Source organism: Empidonax traillii, unplaced genomic scaffold (genome assembly GCF_003031625.1).
Source record: "Empidonax traillii isolate 1590-97213 ecotype Southwest subspecies unplaced genomic scaffold, ASM303162v1 scaffold1047:size509089, whole genome shotgun sequence".
Classification (NCBI taxonomy): domain Eukaryota; kingdom Metazoa; phylum Chordata; class Aves; order Passeriformes; family Tyrannidae; genus Empidonax; species Empidonax traillii.
In genome coordinates, this window is record NW_020956240.1 from 149,932 (window position 1) to 171,800 (window position 21,869).

Below are 21,869 nucleotides of genomic sequence, written 5' to 3' on the forward strand. Positions count from 1 at the left end.
TATCAACATTTTTTAAAACAAAAAATAATTTCAAATAACTTCAAAGACATCTTTAAACTCAAGTAAATAAATTTGGTTTTTCATTCCCTTTTATTCATACAGACCTAAGTCAATAATAACTAAAGAAATTCATAGGAACAGAAATTCAGTATATATCTCCAAGTATTAAAAGAAAAACATTCCTCAGTTAGTGTTATGTTACAAAGTATAGTATGGCAGAAAATGTTATCAGCATGAATTTTAGAAACCATTTACATACGTGCACACTCATTATTACTTTTCCCCCAGAAGAATTGCACTTACACAACAAATATAAACCCACTTCAAAAGCCTTAGCATTCATTCTGGTTCAGAAACTCATACTTCCATTACAAAAAATTCAGCAGAAATAAAGAGCACTTACCACTTGGAAGAAGGAGGTGTAGCAAACTGCAGCCAGCTCCAAAATGGCCCCTCTAGGGCTGTAGCTACTTGGCTCTACCAATAATGAAGAGAAAGCCACAAAAGAAACACAGTGGGGAGAAAAAAGTTCTTGTTACAGTCTTGCCAATTTTCAGATATGATATTTTTCATTAAAAGCTAGATGTCCTCAAGAGACTATGTGATTTTTGCATTTAGAAACAGAAAAGAAACAAAAACAAAGAATACAGATCTTTTTGATTAAAACATATTTACATAGAAATGCAAGCACATAGTATCAAAACAATGCTCCTGCATTCACCTTCTGAATCACTTAAATGAGAGGGAGATGGCAATAACCTGCCACAGAAATTCAGCTGTGGGAAGGGTTAAGTGAATCCAGGTGTACCTCATTACCAAGGCTTTGGTTTGTGCTGAAGGAGCTAGCAAGTGTTTTCTATCACCACAGTACTCTAAGTTTCTTCCTGCACCTTTGTTTTTTCATGGTCTGTTTTTGTTAATTAATCAGTATCAAGAACATTTTTCAGTGTTTTTCAAATGCTGTACACGTTCCAAGCCATTAAATACATTTAAAGCTAGTTAATAACTGAACAAGCTTCTATAAGCTTCTGGAAAGTAGCTGAAAATTATCTCTTAAGACAAAATTGAGTAAAGTTAGGCCTAATTCCATGCAGGAGTCAGGGCACTTGCATATAGAGAAGTGAGTGGTAGGTCAGCTAGGAAAGGAACTTGCAGTGCTTTGGCTACTTTGGGATACCGGCCCATATACAAGCACAATAAGAAGCTTTCTCTCTCAATAAAAATTTTATTTTTGAAAAATGGGAGTAAATAAATGTATTTGCATGGGCACTGTGAAACTCAGGTTATCTTACGAAAAGTTGTTCATTTGCCTGTTACAGAACAAAATGAGGCTTAACTGCAACATGCATATTTTTGACTGAAAATGTAACCCTGAAAACCACCACAGAGATGCCACCTAAGCCTGGGAGGACCTGAACTTCAAAGATGTCTTACTTATAGAACTTTTTGCTGTGACGGGGCCACTTGACAGGTAGAACATGAAAGAAATACAAAATTTATTAGGAGACTAGTGATGCTTGCAGTTTGCAGTTCAATGAAAATAAGAATTGAATAGAATAAGAACCTGTGTCACAAGAAAGGCTCTTCCAAGGTTCTTATTCCTACTCTGTGACTGAGAGGATGTTCCTTTCCTATAACACAAGTGAGACAATTTTGCAGGAAAATATAAAAAAAGAAATCAAAACTTGTCAGAGAAGAGACGCAAACTTTGAAATCTGAATGAAATAACGTTTTGCAATAAGCACTTTCCCATCCTTACTCTCCCATTCTAAAACCATGCTTGAATCCTGGAAGTTAATCACATTTATATGAACTCTACTTTATGTTTCTCACATTGAACAATCCTAACCTCTGATGGCTTCAGACATGAAATCTGAAATCAAGCTCTTCCTTCCACTTAGCCTCACTTCTTCCATAATGACTCAACAGCAAATTTTTTTGCTTAATTGTTCCATAAAATAGGTAATTCAGACTTGACCTTATAAAACCTGACCCCTGTACATCCTACTTCTGGCACAGTTTGATTGGTGAAGAGCTGATCCCATGTGCATATGGCTGTTAATGATTTGCTTTAGGTTTCTGTGCAATCAGTGCAGGGACTGATTTTTTACTGATTTTTTTTTTTTTTAAATGGGTCGGTCAATGTAGTGTAAGATGAAAAAATCAAATGACTCTCATGCTGATCCCTGAACCAACCTTTATGGTTATGATCCTCTAACAACAACTTTTCAAAATCAGCAAGCTTAAGGCAAGTCACTCCTTCTCCCACCAGAAATTAATTCATGCATGGAAGACTCATGTCCTCATGTGTGAACTCACTCCTGACAGATAATTAGCACCTACAGTCTCCTCCAAAGACAGACAGAATGCAAAAATACCTGCAAGGCAAGCTAGCCTTATCCACATACAATATGTTCATACTGTTCTGATCATCATTATAGATCATTAGTATAACCTAAACATTGACCTTAACATGTATGCATATGATAGAAACTCTGTAGCTCAGCGTTGTAATATCTAGTCCCTAACCCTAACAGAAAATACTGAGTGCCTGAACTAAGGTGCTTAAATCCATGCTTAGCCACAAAATGCTGAGCGCAGCAATTTATTCTCCAAGTCTCTAGAAAAGTTTTGAAGCTCAGCCCCTCTGAAAAGGTGCCAGGCTTTAGGCAATGACATTTGGAAAATGTTGGCCAAAGCTCCTTGGCCGAGCTCTACATATCTTGTTAAAGGACTTTGTAAACATAAAGCAAACAAGCAATCATTGTGTGGGCTGAAGGCTTGAGATACACACAAAAAGGAGCATTTTGATTAGGAGGATCTGGTATCAATCCAACATTAGCTTGAGGTTGCTGAGATGAGTCTACCTGATGGCTGATAAATGCAAAGGCCCACAGAACTGAGGTTTCTTGTTTCTCTTTGTTATTTTTTAAGCATCACAAGTTTTGCTTTCCCCATTCCATGGGTTAAATACCCAAAGTCCTTTTTAACATATCTCAGGGCTCAAACAATGCTTTTCACAGCATGACAGGCAGCACTGTGAATAATGGAAGAATTTTCAGAAGATTTGTTAGAAAAGCAAAAGGCCCAGACACTCTAACTGTACCCTATTTACATGATATTTGACCCTTTTTTTTCTATTTTGTAGAAAATGCTTCTTTCCTTCTAAATTTTTTAGGCATCATTGTGGTAAAAGCAGAGATATCCCTTTAGCCATCACAGTTTCATTGCTTTTTTAACTCCAGACAGAATTTTTTTGTTGGCTAATCTTCATAATTCATGACCACTTGCCACAATCTTGTTAACAGTGATAATAAAACTGATTGAATTTGTTAAAGACAGACTTATGTTTACAGAGTTCCTTAGAAATCTTTTATTTAGGTTGGTTTCAGATCTCAGATTGTAACTTATTTTTCATTTGAACAATCACCGATAATTTATAAAACTCATTTCAGTTTTTGTTCTTGCAATCAGTCATTCAGTTTGTGGTCACATATTTAGCTACTTCAAATTCCACACACATCAGATGACTGGAACACACATTCAAAGGAGAGAGTGATTTTGGATGTGATTTGGCTTTCCAAATGCCCAACCGGAGACAGAACAACAAGACCAACCTTCACCAAGTACAGACATTTCTGAGAACAAGATTGCCTCATAGTGTCTCAAACTGAGGATCAGACAGTTTTCAAAACTTAGGCATGTTATCATCATTTGTATCAAGTATAACAGTAGAGTTACTGTTTAAAAAGGGAAGGTGAGACATAAATGTTCACTGCTTTTAAAAACCAGGTGCAATTTTCTGTTTGTGACGGCATCATTGATTGCTCTGGAAGTTACTGCACCTAAAGCCATTAATAAAATTAAAGACAGAGATCTTAATCAGAAAAAATCCTTTTTTTTCCTGCTGGTTTAAGATGGAGAAAGAGGAATAGAAGAAATCTATACCATATGACCAAAATTATCTCTAAATGGAGTGTTTAAAAATGTTTCCATCAGGCATCAGCAAATGGGTCTTTAAATCAAAGCCAAGTATTACAATGGCATCTATTTTAAGTCTTGCATTCCAAGAGAGAAAATATGAGCCAGATAAGTTAGTCTGTGTTGACATGTAAAGTACATCACTCCCATTAGAAGGGCTGTTGTGTATCTAAATGAGCCATAAGATGCTCTGTGGCTCAACTGAATACCAGAGAACAGAAGCGTAAATGAATTTGGACACAGGTAATTCAATTGTAGTCATCGCACTTCTGAATCTGACTGTATGTAAACTTCCACTGGACAGAAGGCACCTGGAAGAGCTCTGCTAATAGGGCTTGATTCTTTGACAGCTTTGGATGACATCCCAAATAAACAGAGAGGCAAGAAAGAGAGACATTGTCCTGTTTTTTCACTACAGCATTGTTTGTATGACTGCCTCCAAAAGCCCAAATTTACAATTAGAGAATCCTCTCTACAAGCACAGCATACAATTGCAAGCTTGGGGTTTTCCATGTATGCTTGATATTTTCAGCACTCTTCACTCCAACTCACGCTGATTTTCTTTCTGTGTTTGCACCTCGCTCTCCCCTGAAAGCTCTAAAATTAAAATTTTTGCACACACAAAATCTTCACTCCTTATTGTCTTCATGTATGATATCACTTCCTTTTGTTGTTTATAAGTAAGAAGATTGTTCAGAAATGTCCTGGATTTGTGCAATCTAAGTGAACTGAAAAAAATAATTTAATCTTTAGTTAGACAAAATAATGAGAAAATCAACATGATGTCAAACTGAGACTGATGTCAGTAGTAATGACAGTAACTGATTACCTTTAGTCTGCTTAACAATGCTGTTTACATTCTTCTTGCCTCTCCTTAAATTCAGTTATTTCAAAACTCAAGGGATTTCACTTCTGCACATCTGCAAATTCAATGTCAGTTCCAGATTCACATTTTGGTGGTGAATCAAGCTGGCCTCGGTTCACCCAGTAAGAGCCCAGTTTTTACCAGATAAACAAACTGAGGTGATTTAATACTTGTGGGGTTTAACTGACATATTTACTTGCTTTTGCCATCCTTTTTTCACTTCTAATGAATCAAACATATTACTACACACTGTTGACAAATTGAAGATGATAGGAGAGAACAGATGAGATAGACATTAACAATTTTAAACCAAGGACGCGCAACTTAGTGCTCTAATATCTGACAACACCAGCCCTTCAAGGGGTGGCTTTCAATTTTTTTAAAAGGATTGGGAAAGAGAACAGGGGTCTAAGGATTTATTTTTTATTTTTAATTTAGAATATATTAATGAGAAACAAGGCATAGTAAATTCAAAACTGCTGCACCTTCAAAATTGTATGTCTCAATAGCATCAATATCACTTAACGATACAGATCATCTTTATGTGTTCTCTTTATATAAATGTTGGTAATGAAAGACTGATTAGCATATCAACAGATGAGGAATTTACTCAAATCCTTGGAGAATGAAAAAGCTGAGGCCTGTTTGCATGTGTGCTAATCTGATATGTATATGCAGTTTTTTAACTACACTGTAAACATAAATTTTGAGTCCCATTTTAGCATAGAATTGAATGATACAAGTAACCCCTCCAAAATTTGTTACTAAGTGTCTAGTTGTGACCTAAACCAAGTTATGAACTGACACGGATTGGACTTTTTCCACCACCTGAATGGGACTGAAATTGGGCTGCTAACATCTCTGTGCAAAGAGATACTTGGCTCTACACAGAGCTAAGCCACAAGCCATGAGACCTAAAGACTGGCACTGCCCGTGGCTTGCTGGGAACCTTCAGGCAAATGCTTCTTTCCATTTTCCCTTGTTTTCCTAACTCTAAAATGGTGGTAACAAAACTGAGTCATACTCACCCTAGAAATTCTTGGGGCTGTAAGTGATCAGCTCTGAACAGCATTACTACAAAATTATCTGTGTTAAGCACTTCATCTTGTCGAGAACAGAGACATCATTTCATTTGTTCCAGTTATGGAACCCCAGCATGCTCACAAATGAAGCAATACCCACTTCCAATTGTTTTTAAACTGTAACTGAAAACCAGCAGTCTTACCTCCAAATGCTGTTTTCAGTGGGCTGTTTACACCTTTGCATACATTTGTTGTTATACTGTTGGTTCACAGGCTTTTCCACCGAGTGGGAATGAGATTGGGCTGCACATAGCAGCAGTATCAGCTTGCTGCTGAGCAACAACAATTCATGAGACCTAAAGACAGACCTTGTGCCCCTTGCTTACACTGACCTTGTACTGATCACTCCTCAAGTTCTTTCATGAGGGGCACTGAGATTAATTAATAATCAGAGAATTTCTCAGGCTGAGAGAAGCAACAGCATCCATGCATAGGCTGCTAACTTGAGCCAAGTAGGGATAATCTCCTCGTGTCACTTTCTGGTAGTTTTATGCTGTAAAGAGAGACTTAAAATGTTGTAGAATGCTTTCTTGGTCATGTAGAGCACCGAGTTTTCTGCTGATCTAGTTTGATGCAGTGAAAAAAAGTCAGAGGACTAGTTCAAACTAAATCACAAGCATTTCTGCTGAGAAAGCAACAATGCCTCAGAGACACTGAACAATGAGGCCTGCTTTGAAGAGCTAATGCAAGTTTATTTGCTCTGCAACAGAGCAAACCTTCAGTTCTGATTTTTTTTAAACATTCTTTCAATAGTTTAGCCTGGGTTTTGCACAACCTTTACAGAATTAAGCACTCTGCCAGACTACTGCCAACAAGGGTTGCTTAATTCCTCAGTAAAGGGGGAGTCTTGTTATTTAAATAAAGTAGCTACTGTAGTAGATTTGCAGATATGTTAAGAGTATTACAGGATCTAGAGGTAGATTTAGGAAAAAAATACTATAAAGCAGGAAAAAATTAAACAGAGTACTTGTTGAAACTTAAAAGACATTATGACATGTGATGTGATTGCATCAGATACAAGCAGGTGGAACTGTGTTATGCAGTTCCATGCATATGCATTTCTATGCAATGTAATGCACGTTGCAAAGTGACATTTGATTATAGTTACACTTCCCTTTAAAACACGATCACCTTTTAAGTCCACCACCACCAATTACATTAGAGGAAGAAAACAGGAGCCACAGTGTTCTTCTGTCCCATTTTATGGACTGCAAACCACCATATTATGCTTTCCTAAGCACCAGTTACCCACCACTTTTTCTCTGACACTGGACTGGTGAATTCATCTGCCATACTTTCACTGTGACAGGACGGCAGCTGCTGCATTTCCAGAGGAATCACAGCAACACAGACTTCAGCCTAGGGCCTTCACTGTGGAGATGGGATCACTTTGCAATAGTCATTCTGGAAGAAATTTTGAGAGTCAACTCAGTTTCCATTTGTCACGTGAACACAAGCTTTCATTCTGCTTTAGTCGCCAACATGGAAGTACCTTATAAATGCTATGGTGTTGCCTTTGAGTTATGGTGAGTTCTTTGAAATCCAGGATTTTAGTACAAGTAAGCAGATATGGTAGTTTGTCCAGCACCTCTCCATCTTCAAGCAGAAAGGCAGAGAGAATCCAAAGGCCGCAATCATGCACAGAAGGTACTGACAGTTCTAACTGAGTCCTGAAGCACCAGGAGGGGGAGTCCTTGCTGCTGACCCTTCCGCAGGAAGGGAGTTGCCTGACTATTCCACCTGATCCTTTCAGGCTTGTATTCTCATGTGTGGAAAATTATATTTTTCTAGTGTTTAAGTTACAGCGCAGTGGCCTGTAGTACATTAAAGCAGATTCGCTGCCTGTTGCTACAGGTTGATGGCTGACAGTGCACGGTTTGAAATAAGGTATCAGGCTCTTGTCCAGGTTTTGCATGAAAACTTCAGGTGTGTCTGTGTGCTGGGCCAGTGATAGATACACTGGAAACATACAATCAGTCTAAACTTTTTCAGCTTGCAAAAGTTCATCTGTCAGAGCAGGCTCTTGAGCAAGCACCCTGGGATTTTAGTGGAAAAAATTACTTCAACAGAAACATTCTCCCAGCACATTCAAAAACCCGCATGCAAATTTGCTCCCGTCAAAGAACAAACACGGGTGTTTTAACAGACTCAGCAGCAGAGGTTTTATTGGCGGGTTATTAAAGCTTCAATTTTTTTTTAATTTGATTTCAAGAAAAAAATGTAGACACAGGAGACTGACAATACTAAAACACAAAGGAAGAAAGAGACACTTGGCAAAATACATGAGCAAAAAAGAGAACTGGTTCTCCTCAGAGGTTGCTTTGAATAAGTTATTTCTGATCTCCATCAAAGCTCATGGATTTGCAAAAATTTAAAGAGGAGTCAGTCAGTTATTTGCTGCATAAAGTGAATGCATAAGAATTCTTTCTACTTCCTAGACTCTTGAACAATCTTTTGCCATTAGAAATTACAAACCATCTAAGCACTGAAACGTACTTTTCACCAACCACCAATGTCATTGAATGGTCTGGTTTATGACTTTTGTTTGGGATGATATCAAACTCTGGAATCAATTAATTTTTAATGTAAGATGTGATCTCTCTTTTTTTCTCTAGTAAGTATTTATTACGCTAATTATATTCCTTTGGTCTCTCAGCATCCCCATTATTTGACATTGTGTATAAAAGTTTCATGAACTGCCCATAACCTTGTAGATAGACATAATTATCTGGCATGTTTGAATTGAATGGCAAAACTTCCCTTCAGTTCAGCAAGGATCAAATTTCACCTCTGCCCCTGCAATGTATCTTGCCTTCAATGCCAACTGTCAGCAGGTGTCTTTGCTACAAGTTCCAAATAACAGCATTTGCCTTACTATCCAGCATATTAAAACTGTATTTTCTGCTGGCTCACACTGAGCTTTCAGTCTAAGGTGGAGGTCGTGACATCTGCCCAAATGAGACTGCATACTGCTGAAATGAAATTCCAGATCTGTTCCAGACTCTAGTCCAGCTCTGTTCCTCAGTGGTTTTGGAGCTAACAGAATCATAAATGGAACTTGATTTGCATTCTGTATTGCCAAAGAGTTGCACTACAGCCTTAAGATGGTTGGATCTTTCAAAGCACCCTGCCAATTAGCATTCTGGTTTATGCCATCGATCTTCTCACTTGATGGACTTCCTGTGTTGCATCCAGTAGGTTTCTATGCTGGCACATTGCAAACGTGAGTAAATCATCTGGGTATAGAATTAATAATATTAACAAATAACTTGGATCCCTAGTGCAGCTTTCAATCCAAAAGCTTTAAATAACTACACGTTAATTAAGCTCTTCCAGCTTCCACTATGAGGTAGGTAAATGTTAAATATAATCGTTTTACAGATGGAAAGACGTTAGCACAGAGCTGTCAAATGACTTGGCTGCTGGCTGATGTGACTTCTCTGGAAGGTGGATCCCACATCTAAAAAGACTTTTTCATATGCTCTTAAGCAAACAAAGTCAGATGAAGATAAGATGACAACACATCTCTATACGTTCTGCCCCATTTTCACCTGTATTTTTTTCAGTCTCAGAATAGGATCTACCATGTAGGTGATACATGGCTTCTTAAAGCCCTCACATTTCAATCCTCTGTCAGAGACATTTATGTTCACTGAACTGATAACCTCTGCAAGAATCCATACATCTAATTAATGAAGATTTCATCTCTGGGGGAAAAGCAATACACAGGGATATCTTTCTGTCTTTCTTTGAATAAGTGCTCATTTTAGAAGAATGAAATATTCTTCTTTTTTTGTCTTTTTTGGGAGTCAGAGCATATCTAACTTTCCCCTTCCTTTGTCAGTGTCATCCCATTATACTCAGATATACTTCTTTCCCCAATAAAAATTCACCTGAAAATAGTGGTATAAAAATAGGACATTATTAGCTGTGCAATTATGCTGCTAGTTTTGACCTCTAACACAAATTTATAATTTGACCCATCTTCCTTCATCAGGTCTCATCCTACTCAAGTCCAATTTTAAATTAAAATAACCATATCCTTTGTTTTACTGTTCTCGTAACCAAATATGGTATCTACTAAAGCTGCCAGGTATTCTGCTAAGATCTGAATTATCTTTTAAATGTTTGTCAGACCTAAAACTTACCCCAGGCAACCTTGTCCTATTATTGCCTAAGAAATTAAAGAAATTCCGTACAGGCTTAGGTTACCACTTCCAAACATGGCAACAACATCCCACATGAAATCAATCATAATATTTAAGTCCCTAGGAAATATTTAAGTCCCAATGAAATTCAAGCCCAGGTTGGATGGGGTTCTGAGCAACCTGGTCTAGTTGAAGGTGTGCCTGCCCATAGCAGGGGTGTTGGAACAAGATGATCTTCAGGGTCCCCCTCCATTCCCCTTAACATTCTATAATTCTATGATCCCCATCTCCCTATGACTTGGACACCAGTGAAGGTGTTTAAGTCTGTTAAATCCTCCATAGTTTAAGCCACAAAAACAGAAGACAGTAAGGTCAGATCCATCTTGGAAGTTACAACTGTACAGATCACTTTGACTGTGATGTCACTCTGACGTCATCTGGATGAAAGGTGGAACTTACCTATAAAATGGTTTTATAACTGATGTAGCATATGACTTCAAATTAGTTCAAGTTAAAATACCAGGAGGAAAAAAAAAAAAAGAAAGTGGGGTTAACTGCTGGAGTTTTTCTCCCATATGCATGCAAACCTGATTTTGGTACTAGCTGTAGTGTGAACTTTGGAACAGTTATATTGCCATGTTCAGATGGCTACACTATGGAGAACAGTTTAGATTCAGCCAATCCATCCCAATCTATCAAAATCATTCTTGCTACCTCCAGAAAAGGCTGACATTAGACTCAATTCTACATTTCCAACAAAGTGAAATTAAAAAATGAACTATCATTATGAACTTGTTCTTAATTAATCTGAAGTGATATATCTGTTTAATACTTGAGAAGATTATTTCCTTTCTGCTGGCCAGGATGTTTGTCAGCATCTTACAATCTGTCTTTATTCAGGATCTGTACTTTCTATACATATTCTTAATTTCAGAAGCATTAGAATTGTGATGAGAAACATTCTATCACCAAAATCTTTCTGTTCAACTCAGAAGAGGTGTCTTTCTTCATAATTAGCTTTAGTAAATCCCTTTATTCTTTATAAAACGGTCTCAGGAATTCATCAAAGCCTGGACTTCTGTGTCTTTTTACAGCTGAAATATTTACAGAATCTCTGCTTAGTTATATTTCCATGCAAATGTTCTTTCTGTTGCTAGACTGTCTGTAGGACTTCAGCTAAGCAAAAGTACATGCCTTATTTTGTGGCACTTGGGCTATTTCTTATTGTATAAATCTGAGAATATTTTTAAATGCCCCATGGCAGGGGGACTGGAAATAGATTATTTTTAAGGTCCCTTCCAAGCCAGGCTGTTCTATGATTAGTTAATGTTCTCATTTTTGCCAGCCCATCTTATTTATTGAATATATTCAATGGCATTTGAAATGTCTGTTTCATGACTCATGCATGAGCACCATTTCTGACGTGTCACACACCTCACTGCAGAGCTGCTGTCTCTTTAAAGCCTTTAATTTGCACAGCAGTACAGCAGGGAGTCTAGTACAGACATATGTATAAACACCACCCATATAATCACATCAAGTGATGAAATTTTGCAGCAGAAATTCCAAGGATGGTAGAAACACAGTATGTACTCCAGGTTTTAGTTAGCTAACTAAGAGCTATCATAAGATAAAAATAATTCAATGCTTGGAAAAGTGAGAGCTGTGCTTTTTGAGGTTAGGGAGTCAAGGGGCAGGGGAACATGAGATCACAGAACATATCCCAAGTGCAAACACAGTTCAAGAGGTGGGCTGTGCCATAATTCCTTCAAACACACAAGCAGTGTTTGTGCTGATGGTCCTGGATAAGCTCCATATTCCTGTAGAAGGAAAGGCTGACCCACTAAGGGAATATCCTGCGACAGGGAATACCTCCTTCCTATGTCCCACATTTCTTATACATCTCCTGACCAACACTGGGAAGAGGACTTGACTTCATTCCAGACACAAAATGGGAGCAGTACCTCTTCCCTACCTCACAAGGTACTGTGAAGATAAATGTGAATATTTAGGTACTACTGTAATGATGACTAAATAAGCCACTGGCATGAGCTTATTGGGTACTATATTAGCAGGGAGAGGAATTCTCCTGCTTGCCTGTAATGGGAAACTCCTAAAATCTTGCCTTAAAAGGAACAAACAACAAACAGCCTGAATCTCCAAGGGAAATGAAGGGGAGGTCATGCTTTACAGTCCACGTAGGCATTTTACTTCCAAGGGTAGCATTTTCAACATATTCTCAGAACTCTTTCCTCTGTAAATCTGAAAGCATTTTACTCTGTGATGAAGCATACGAAATAACATTTTACCTTTTTGATTAATAATAGTAGACCAGGTTCCTTTACATTTCCTCATCCCAACCCGAGCATAAAGCACGTCTGTTTGAGTAGATTTGATTTGATTTTACTTAAGAGAAAAGTATGTTGAGAAAGAAAACCATCCCCACTTTCCTGCAATTGGTATTTTACTCTCTGCTGAGTACGGGGGCATTTCCATCAGTTTAATGGAAGCCCCTGATCCAGCTAAGAAACTAATCGTGTACATAATTCAACATATAAAACTTGCTCTCAAACATAAATGAGATGCATGTTTAATTACTTCATCAACTTAGTGCTCAGGGGACAAACACAAAAGTTTTGCCTTTTCTTATGATGTTAGATTTTATAATGCTAATGTAGAAACTGTTCCTTAATTTCACCTCCTATAAGCTTTTCCCATTTGCCAAAAATCAAAAACCATAGTGTCTAATATTCAGTTATCTGGATATCATTACTGAAGACAGAATTTACCTTTGTTTGTTTGCTTCTGCCCATACTCAGCACACAGAGGACAGTCAAGGTTGTGCTCTGCTCTGATATATTTCATCTTGGTTATAATTAAGGTGTTTAGAGCAATTCCTTCAAATATACTATCCAGAAGTTAGCATAGTCCTTATGGCTGTCACTTAACTTTTAAAAGTAAATTACACAAAAGGATGTGGTGTAGGTCAGGGAGTTTAGCCAAACAAGTGAACAAAGCAGCAACAATTACCTGGTGCCAATCTCAGTAAGGAACACTAACTCTATCTGTTGTAAATAGAGCACAGAGGTCATTGCATGCTATATTAGCAAGCTATGTGTTCTTTTTATTAGATTATATAAAAAAATGTGCACTTCACTTCATTTTTCCTTATAATATGAGACTAAGCTGATAAAAATTCCTGGATGGATAAAGAATTGGTTTATTGAGATTGGCAGTAGTAAGGAACTTGAAAGTTTACTTTTCTTTGCTTTTTTTTTTTTTTTTTTTTTTTTTTTTTTTTTTTTTTTTTTTTTTTTTTTTTTTTTTTTTTTTTTTTTTTTTTTTTTTTAAAGAGGCATCCATAAATAACCTGATTAAAATGACACCATATTCTTTATTCCTACTGTTGCCTTTTACAGGTACCTGTCCCAGAAATGGCTAATCTTGGCTGCACTAGCATATCTTTCTATGTATTAGTTAGAATCAGGAAGAATTTCGAGACAGGCATTCACTACTCTTAACAGAGTTTAGATTTCATCATAAATTTGAAATTCTGTCCAAGTTTCTCGTGTAGAAATATACCAGAGAGAAACATGCAGTGATACATAAATCTTTCCTGAAGGCCTGGCAATATTTCTGTCTGGACCAATAATACCTCTCTATAATCTTCTTGGCCCTCAAAGGCCTACTCTTTAATTGCTGTTCAGTGTGCTCCAACAAACCTTTGCTGGGAAGGTGGTTTTGTAGGAATTGCTTTGCCTGAAAATCTTGAGAAGCTTATCAGAGTTATAAGCTACATTAACAAGAAACACGTCTTATGGTAGTTCCACTGTCACTAAAGAAATGTGTTTATGTTTATGTGTTTATGTTTACCTCAAGGCATGTATCTCACATATTGTCTGGCAAGCAAAAACTAAATTACTGAGTTTTCATAGACTAAACAAAGTTCAACAGCTATACCTATTTGCATACAAGTTGTAATCACACCCTAATAGCCTCTGATAGCCTAATCATAAAGAAGCAAATTACTGATGTTTGATGGATTATAGGAAATGTGTTTTATATCTTTAGAACATGTCCAAAGTATTGCTTAAGCTAAGAAGGTAGAAAAATTCCTTGGGCATGATGAGGCAAATTAAAAATGGAGGAAAAGGAGAACTTGCTGTTATTGGCTTAAGGGAAAACCTTTACAGGTAGATATTGAAAGCACTGTGCTGGTTCTTAATTATTCAGAATTGTATTTCTCTGAATAAAGTACATGGGAATTGTCTGGTTAAGACCACCCACTTAGTTCTTAAATTTTCATCCTTTATCCATAAATTTTCTGTTCACTTTCCACGTTTGATCTCTCCTACACAGCATGAAAAAATTGCATAAAACCAGCCCAGCCCACCATGGTATGCACTGCCAACAGCTACTTTTGTTATCATATGAGGAAAAGACAGATTCCGATGGGGAGCGGGTAGGAACAGAGCCCTTGCTAGTAGCCTGAAGAACAACAAGCATCATTAAGCAGAGTTTATACTTATCTACCTAATTCACTCTCATGATGAGGAACACAGCACAGCTTCAGTCCTATTGAGTAATTGCACAGAGTTTACAGCCCAAATACAATTACACTGAAGTGATCACAGTCAGTGAAATAAATGTCTCCACATGGATGCTTAGGTCCTTCCCTGATATTTTGCTGGACTAGAGCCTGGCAGGCCAAAGTGTCTTCCATATTGAAGCGCTCCTTGTGCAGCCAGGGAAGCTGGAAACTCTCATAGTGCATAGACCTCCCTCAAGGTGCCTGCCTGCCTCCCTCAGGGACCAAAAAAAGCACATCCTTTCTTAAGGCTTGAGGTGCTGACAAGCTCATGAAGGATGCTTACTGTCTTGCTGACTTGAGCTCTTTGTTGGATACCGGATCAAGGGAATGAAAAAAGAGAATACTTGGGTCCTAGGAAAAAGAATACCTAGTTCTTCCAACAGTGAGCTGAATTTTAGATTATATTACCCGATCACATCACATGGAGTGAGTAATGTTTCTTCTTAAGTCTAATAATGAGTGGTAACCTACTGAGAGCTCTCCCCAGTGTGATCGATCCTAATTAGTGTCCTCTAAATAGGAAGCAAGATTATGCTTCATATCCAGACTAAGTCAGCCACATGCACTAAAATAGTAAATTGCCTGTAAAAGGCAGTCAGAAGGATTATTTTCAAAGACAGAATATACAAGATTTTTTAAGCAGCACAGAGGTATGATAAAGGTAAGGAGAGTATTATCTGAATGATTCTGAATTTACTATGCTGGAAAAAATAAAACAAGCAAGAGGATGTCATGACATCCCTCCCTTCTGTTTTTAATCTCAGTCACTGGTAGAAACTTGGCACACCATTTCTGAAGTAACTGTGACAAACTCAATTTTTTGAAATTTTTGTCTGTGTGTATGAAGGAGCATAAAAATGTTTTTACCTCAGTGTTGCTCAAAGTTCTGGTTACAATTCAAACATCTCAAAATATTGAGAATAATTGCAACATTGTGTGCTGCCAGCATCTGCAGTACAAAACTCTGCGTTTTTCTCACACTTTATTTCAAAAAGAACATTTTGCACCTCAATAGCTAGTTGTGGTTTTGGAGCATAAAGCACTAAGGGTTTTGATCTGTTCTGATTCCCACCCCTTCTGTCTCATTTTTCTCATGGCTTAGAACAAAATATTAATGTGACTCATCTGTCATAAGTAATTTTCATATCCTCTACCTTCTGTTTTGGTGTGTGACTAGATGAAGGCTGTAGTTATGTAGAAGTATTTGTGTATTTTGTATAACAGAGGATAGGAATCACAGGTACTTAAGTAAAAAAGAGAACATGTCAGAAGAAGAGAGTGAATTACAAATGAAAGCAACTTATGTGTATTGTAATCAGATGTAATAAATACTTCAAAACATGCTATTACAATTTACTACTTCGTAGTATCAAATATCACAGCTGTCATCTCTAAGACACCAGAAAAAGAAATAACAAATGCAAAAAAATTAAAGTAGAGCTTATGGCTGGCTTATCCAAAGTGAGTCCCAACTTTGATACCGAAACATTTATTGACACTAATTTGATACTGAAACATTTAGGACACTAATTATACTTGGAGAACTGGAATTTGAAATCCCAAAGGTCAGTTCCAGGATGTTAATGTTTCTGGTACAGTTTAGGAAATCCTGTGTAGCATGCTACTTTTAAAAGATGTAATTATCTGTATACATCCCTGTGACTTTTCACCAGATCAGCCTTCTATCCCACAGTAGTACTTAAAAATTCACTAGAAAGCAGCACAGTCAATCAGTACAGAAGTGATTTTGCTATGGAGGCATTTCCAGCAGTTGACCAGATTCTTCTTTTCTCCCTCAAACACCAGACTGAAATATTTTACTAAGTGAATCCAGTTCAATGCAAACCTCATTCCATGAAAGTCATTTGCATTTGGGCCGAATATTGAATCAGCAGGACTTAAGCATATGCTTAAAATAGAAGTTATATTCATGTGACTACTTAAATTAACAAGGGGTCATGCTGTTTCTGTCCTAAGAGAGAATACACAGTGATTTTCTGCCTTTCTGCTTTTGTATTTCTGCACTTGAAAACAAAATGTAGTTTTCCACACCCCGTTAGTATCTGCAGGCAGGAAAATGAAAGGCAGAGGAGAGTGTGTGCTATTTGAAAGTAAGTAGTACACAGAAAGTAAATTCTCTACTTTCAGCTACAGCTTTGCACAAAGTAATTCTTAAACTCTGAAACTCTACCAGTCAGGAAATTCAATGCTTAAATATTCTCCGAGGAATGGTTTCTCTCATCCTTGTCTCTTTCATATTCTCTCCCTCTCTTCCTTCTCCAAAAAGCCTTCTTGAAAGTTATTTTCTCCATAACAAAACAGACTGCCTTGTGTTGCTTCATGTTGCTCAGCATCATGGCTTGTACTTGGAACTTCTCCAAATAGTCCACACACACACACACACACACATATATATATATATATATAATAACAACACAGGGAAGACAGGGACTGTATCAGTAGTAAATTTTTCAGTAGTAAATCTTTCAAGAGATTATTTTTCTCTTGTTAAGGAAAAATTATTGCAGCGTTATAGGTTTTTGGTTCTGAAAGTAGTGAAGTGGAAGAATGCACATGAAGTGATTGGTCTCAGGACATGAAGAGTTCAATAATAATAATATGAGATGAATTTTAAAGAGAACATCTCAAAGTGCCCAGGAGCCCCCTCAGAAAAATCAGTGGGAGTCTGCTGAGTGATCTACTGGAGCCAGAATTTGTCTTTTTTATTGGTTACACTTGTATCAAAACCAAACTCTCAGCCAAGGGAATGCTTGGAGCACACAAGGCAGGCACGGATAGCAGCCACAGTATGGGATAGGGAAAGACATGTGAGAAAGGCAGGGATTTAATGGACTCTGTGTGGGGGACAGGGCACTTTTTCTGCTTCTAAAGTTGTTTCTCCTCCTTGTGACCCCTTTTCCTTCCTTCCCCTCCTCCTTCTTGGGAGGACACCCAGAGACCTTCCCTTCACTTCCACTATCTCCATCATCACCATCTACACGTTTTTCTGTTCTTTCTTGATTGTTAAGGAGGGGTCATACTGATTTGGAGGGACGGGAACTAGGGCAGGACCAGGACAGAAAAGCAGAATCCTGCTGCTTCTGGAGGTAGAAAGCGCAGATGTGATCGCTGCTGCTGGGGCCCTCTGGTACACACTGGCACTCCTTTACCCTCTCTCTAATCCTGCAAAGGCAGTAACAGCAGCATGGATGGTACAAACAGGAGGCAGGAATGAGCTCTTTGGCTGAAATGCATAATCCCTCTCTCCTCAGTCACAGGCAAAGCAGCTTGCCATCCCCTTCAGTCTGGCAGCTCTCCATTTCGCTAACTATTCAAAGCTACTTCTGACTTTGTGACTTTCCCTTATTCACACAAGAAGCTGAGCCAAAGCCCCAAACCTAAATACCTGCAAGCTGGAGAGAAGCTTGTATCCTGAGCTGAACTGTGGAGCACAGAGGCATCTCCAAAATGCTGATAGGGTGTAGATGTGTTCTGAATTACTGACTCATTGTTTGAAAAAGAAGGCCTGTTTGGCAGGATAAACAATGAAAAGCTACTCTTCAAAAAACTAAGAAGCAAATGGCAATGAGGTTGTGCATCATGCATTGGCAATTTCTGATTTCCAAGCTTTAGAGTCCATAATTGCAAATAATTCACAGCACTAGGACATTATCTTCTATTGGTTTCTGACGTGGTCACACATCTGCTGAACTGCACTACAAACTGAACAGGGGTCTGCTTGCAAGAGATGGAAGGAGTCAGGAGAAAATCATCTCGCATTATCTACCAAAACAAAGGTGGACTGAAGGTCAGTTCTAGATCTGGTATTGCCAGAGAACTGAGCCAGCAACCATAAAGTGATTTTTTTAAAATAAATTTGACACCAGAGGCCAGAAAGCTTTGTCATCATTAATCTAATCCACAATCTAAACCATAGGGCCTGGAAAGCAGCCAGTTACTTTCTGAAAGGGTTTTGGGCTTTGTGAGGAAGGCACTCACCTGGCTGCTCATGTGACAGCTCTCAGAGCCTGTGATGGGATGAGGTGAGCAGCTGGAGCCACCTGAAAGGGAGAAACAGATTCCAGTCAGAGACCTGAAGCTCAAGGGTTGGGGTGGCAACAGTGTACCCTGGAGGTACCTGGGCAGATGTTTGTTGTCCTTTCTGGTAGAAAATTCAAGCTTCTTTTGTGAAAATGTACTGGTTTTACAATAATTTAATTAATTCTTTTGTCAGATTTGGAAGCGAGAGACCTTACAATAGCCCAGGTGTGGCATTCAGATGAAACAGGGTAGTGGGCACGTTTCAAATGGGCTTGAAAATGTCAGAGGTAAAACAGTAAAGCTACCTGTGGGTTTCCCTCGTACACCTTCCTCTCCGAAATGCTTCCAACCCACTGAGATTTGCACAGTCTCATGGTGGCCAGGCCATCCAGGTCACAGCTGCCTGGGGCCCACTGAGTCCTGGGGCACATGGCAGTGCTGAAGCTCAGCTGTACAGAGCTTAGGAGCCACTGCTCCCGAGTTTTCACTGTGCCCTGGCCGATAAAATGTTAAAAGTAAATGGAGAGATGCCTTTGTGTATGTATACCTTTGGGTGTGTTTGGCTCTTTGGAGTTACTCTGACTGCTAGGAAACCAATGTCTCCGGAAAGTGAAAACACAAGCTTTTCCTTGGGCCAAATATCTCAATTTTCAACCACAAAGCAAATCAGCACATGAAAAGCATCACTGCCTATCAAAGAGCTAGTTTTCTAGTAGTCCGTGGCTTCAAGGGGGATGGATGCTGAGCAGCAAGTGGAATGTGTGGTCAGCAGCTGAGGACAGGGGCTCTGCAGAGAGGCACAGAGGCCTCCTGGACTCTGATCCAGCAAAGCACCGAAGCACGTGCTCACTCCAGTTGGAGCACAGTTCTCCAGAATTCACCATCCAGGACTGAACTCGAAATATCTCAATGGCAGCTGAACCCACCAAAATCACAGAGACTCTTCTCAGTCATGTCAATGGGAATTGGGTCAGGCAAGGCACACGGGACTTGTTAGCAGCTGCCTGACAATGATTAGCCTGTTAAAGAGATATGTACATTTTATATTTATATAGGACATTAGCACTTTCTGGGACTCCTCTCGTTAGTATCCTCACAGTATGAGTGCAGTAATGCTTGGGTCCTCTGGTAGTTCCAAGCACATCATATTAATCTAAGCCTCTTGGGAACCAATGACTTTGTTTGTGCATTGCATGAAGGGGTTTGAATGTGCATTTCCATGGGCGCAACACACGTGAAGAAATATGAGATTAGTTTTTCATCTGTACTTCAAACCGATAATTTTATACCTTGTAATCTGAAAAAGTTATGCAGTGTCTCTGCAGAAGGGTGGGAACAAAGCTCAAGGCGCTTTTGAAATCCAAACCCATATTTTGATTTACAGCATAATTATCACAGGATTGCCAACAAAAACACCAAACGCCAGGATTTTCAGCCCATATTCAAACTGCTACATCAGTTTTCACAAGCACTGAGTAACTAAAAAGGCTACTCAAAGTGAATGAGTTGCCAGGTTTTCATACTTCTGAACAGTAGACCTTGAATAAGTAGCCTGGATATGGAATTAAGGCTATCTTAAACCACTATGTTTGAAAATCTTGGCCAATATTTCTTAATATTTCTAGGGGAAAAAAAAAAAAAAGATAGTGTGCTCGTACATTTCTTATAAGCTTTCTTTTCTCCCTAGGGACCAACTTAAAATCAACAAAGTAACAACGGGCCTAAGACAACCAGGAAATCTAGGTCTCTGAAAGTGAAAAGCAAACAACCTGCCCTTCTTCTGCCCTTTCTTGAAATCTAAATGTAAGTATATTCAGCTTTGAAATCCTAAACAAGTTTTATGTAATGCCAAAAACAAAGTGCAAAGTTGAAAAACTGAAGTTGTCTTAAAGCTATCACCTACACAGGATTTCATAAGTTATTCAAGTGTTTGCTATACACTAGAGCTTTTGAACTTTTAGTGGAAAAGTACATGGTACATAAATTTTGATGACCATCCTTTTTTTCCTAGACAAAGAAATCTACCCTTTCAGTCATTCTCCACTGTTTAATGGGAGGGAACATGTAATTTCGGCCTTTTGTGTTTATTTAAAGAATCTTGGTTTAAACCTATTTTTATGCTCAGAAAAGAGTAAGCACAGGTTTCATTATAAAAGAAATGTCAAAACACATTATATCCTGGAAACAGAGTGAACCATGCTGTTGATGTGCTTCTGATATCCCAGATGTACACGTGTCCACTTCCATATGTAAGCACATGTTAAATTAAACAGCAGTAACATTCATTGGGAAATCCATACTTAATACAATGTTTAGTTTAGCTCAGTAATGGGAAGAATATGTTAAACATCATTCTGAGCCTTAATGGAAAAGTTTCTGACAACTAGACATTAGCTCATACTGTCCACAGTCATCTTATGCCTATGACTATTGTTTGTTATCAAGTGAGACTTTTGGAAGAAAAAATGCATTATTGCATAACAAGCTGCATTGCAGTAGTGTCCTGCACTCTGTTTTGGTTTCTAGATAGCTAATTAAAAGAAGCCACATGTTAAGAATTAATCATGTGAATTCCTCAGACTTTCTGGACATCTTTTAGGGAGGATGAATGCCACACTCGATAGTGTTTCCCTCTTGCAGAGAAATCATACACAATTTGTCTGAAATGAAACCAGTAGAATCAGACAAACATGACTCCACAAACATGCAGCAATGGAGCATCGGCCCTGGCAGAGACCCCTCTCTGTGAACCCACTGGGGTTCACTGTGGGGGGTACCTACTGGGGAGCACTGAACCGTGAACTTACTGGGTTCACAGGCACTGGGGTGGACTGGTGCAGTGCCAGGATTTTAGGATCTCTGGCCACATCCGCAGCTGGAGCTGTCCCTGGTAACCATTTCACCCAGGATCAGCTGCTGTGACCTACCCTATAGCGACCACTAGAAAAGTCTAACAAGAAAAAAACAAGGAAGAAAACAAAAGAGGAAAAAAATGCTCAAGACTCCAGCCCACAAAATACTGACAGAGAACAAACCACTTCTCAGCTAGTATTTACATTCTCCCAGAGTATCTATAAAAAATTTTAGAAAGTTTTAGAGCCCCTCCACTTAAAATAACATCCATCCAAGAATGGCAGTGGATTTTGATAATTCAGCTGCAA

General features: G+C 38.5%; 2 protein-coding genes across 3 annotated transcripts in view; one reads left to right on the forward strand and one right to left on the reverse strand.

Moving 5' to 3' along the window:
• The window catches only part of COL8A1 (collagen type VIII alpha 1 chain), an 87,811-nt gene that overhangs the window by 35,508 nt on the left and 30,434 nt on the right, over positions 1–21,869 (forward strand). Inside the window, exon 3 of one of the 2 annotated variants that reach the window (XM_027904369.1) lies at positions 20,396–20,511. The exons of the other annotated variant lie outside the window; for it this stretch is intronic. The gene's annotated coding sequence lies outside the window, so the exon portion shown is untranslated. The remainder of the gene's footprint in view (positions 1–20,395; positions 20,512–21,869) is intronic. 2 annotated transcript variants of the gene reach the window in all.
• ST3GAL6 (ST3 beta-galactoside alpha-2,3-sialyltransferase 6) overlaps positions 1–21,869 on the reverse strand; it is a 137,538-nt gene that overhangs the window by 29,721 nt on the left and 85,948 nt on the right. The window lies entirely within an intron of this gene.